Below are 2,480 nucleotides of genomic sequence, written 5' to 3' on the forward strand. Positions count from 1 at the left end.
ATGGATACAAGTTGTGTTTCTCTCTCAGTTGCTAGAAAATACAAACGAAACTTCAGCCACATCTGTCTATTCTTGAAACGATGAAGATTTCTCCAGCTGGGCTGCCCATGACTTGGAAGGCACATGCTCATTCTGAAGCTACCACCTGCTTGTTCACTATTCTGCACTGTCTTAAGACATTGATTAGTCATTTCAACAAATATTTATTGAGTCCCAACTGTGTGCCAGGCAAAGTTTTAACCACTGGGTATAGCAACATCCCCATCTCCACACAACTTACTCCCAAGACAGAAGAGAGAAAGTAGACAAAGTAACACAGATAAGGGAAATAGTTCCAGAGAGTAATAACTGAACACAAAGAAAGAGGGTCATGTGATAGAAGGTGACTTGGGTGAGACAATTTTTACACTCTGTAAAAAGGAAGTCTCCTCTTATCTGGGGACACTCGAGCTGAGATCTGTAGAAAGAGAAGGAGCCAGCCTTCAGAAAGCGGGACAGGTGAGGAGTGAAAACCTCCATCAGTTCTTGGATCCCTATGAACAACAGCCTCGGATCCACCCCTCACCAGGGTTTTCCACACATCTTCATGAGAACCAAATGAGGCTCCCAACACACAGACATGACCTTGAGACTTATGTGGATGAGTCCTGCAGGAGCCCCTCACTGGCTTTGGATAACATTTGGAGTCCTCACCGTAGACCTTCATGGGCTGGCCTGTGCCTACCGGTTCAGCCTCACCTCTGTCCCCTGATTGCACATCTGCTTGGATCTATGTGGACTGGGGAGAAGAGAATGGGGAGAGGTGACAGTGGGGGGCAGTGGGGGGGCAGTCTGCACTCCCATGATGCCATGAGGCAAGGGTGAGTGAGTTTCCCATGAGTCCAATGGGCACAGCAGAAGGATGTTTGGCTTGAGTTATTGGGTTGGTACCCAACCGAGATAGCCGTTTGCGCAACAAGGAGCCTTCAGCTGTAAGAAGCCGTGCAGGGCACTAATGGAGCAGAAGCAGAAGGGGCATGAAAGAGTCTAACCAGATCAGATTAGATCAACCAAGATGGAGGAGGTGAGGGAGCTCCATGAGGGAGCCACCGTGAGGTTTCGGTGGCAAAGAAGCCAAAGGGGACCACGACTGCAGCCATTGAAAAAGAGGACAACTGTCCCCTCACCTCTCCCTTCATCCTCACCCCAACCCTCCAGGTAAAGAGGGAGGAGGACGAAAGAGCCAACCTCCCCGCCCCTCACCGGGGCCACTCAGGACAGTGGTTTAGCATCGGCTGTGATGGGAGGGCAGAGAGTGTTAAGCGAATATTGGATTAAACGTTTGTACTGGAACTGACTGGACTAGTCTTCCTTGTACCTGAAAGTGAACAGAAAGTTGTGGGATGTGGTCAAGGTTTGCTAAGGCACAAGAAAAGAGTATTGACCAAATGTGGTTGAAAGCAGGGATCAGAGGAATAAAAACTGTTTCATTTCATACGCTCTGACTTCCAGTCGTCCAAGGGGGGTTATGTTAGCATTGTTACTATTAACCACCCCCGGATCAGACTGCGAGGACTGACAGGGAAATAAGGAAAGTGTTGCCTCCTTACCACTGATCAACTGAATGGTGGTGGATTCTGATAAGAACGGATTTATCCATGATTTCAATTAAGATTTATTGAGCATCAACCACACAACAGTTACTGAGCCAGGATATGTATCCGCTCGGTCATGTGGAATCCCCACCAAGTGTGCTCGGAGTTACTGTCCCCTTTCACAGACTGAAAACTTGAGGCCAGGACATTGTTCAAGGTCATGCAGTTATTGCATGGCAGAGGCTGGATTCACCTTCTAGGACACCCAACTCCAGGGGTTACCAGCTGCCCCCTGAAGAGAGTCATGATAAACATGGAAAGGACAATCCAAGACAGGCTGTGGGATCTAGAATGTTAGTGGTTTGAGTTTTGTGATTTAAGTAACATGGCAAAAATGCTCATAAATTTTGAATTATGTTTCATTACACAGAGATGTTGAGTCTAATGAGCTTTTGGTGGAGTCAGGAGAGGAGAGTATGTACCACTGAAATGGGGTGCCCTGAGACCATTCTCAGCTGGCCACCCTCTAGTCCTGCAGAAGGGGCTGTTTCCTGTCTGGTCCCATGGTTGCTCGTGCCTCTGACCCTCCCTCCTTCAGGTGGCAGAGTCCATCTTTTGCTTTACATGAAAACTTCTCTCCTAGTCTGAGTCGATGAGGTTCACATGAGTGTACCCCACTTTCCTGGTTAGGGGGTGGCATGAGACCACACTGGGACAACTTGGACTCAAGATTTCCCCTGGATGCTGGAATTTGACAAGGGACAAGCCCGCAACCCCTGGAAACCCACTGGAGTTTCTGGGGTAAAGAGATACATTTCCCCTGGAGCTGCTGAATTTGGAGATGTCGGTGGCCATTTGCCATCACGTGGGGGGACTCAGATGGAGAACAAAGCCACGCACTGAGGA

This window comes from Galeopterus variegatus, unplaced genomic scaffold (genome assembly GCF_000696425.1).
Source record: "Galeopterus variegatus unplaced genomic scaffold, G_variegatus-3.0.2 Scaffold1240, whole genome shotgun sequence".
In the NCBI taxonomy this organism is placed as follows: Eukaryota; Metazoa; Chordata; class Mammalia; order Dermoptera; family Cynocephalidae; genus Galeopterus; species Galeopterus variegatus.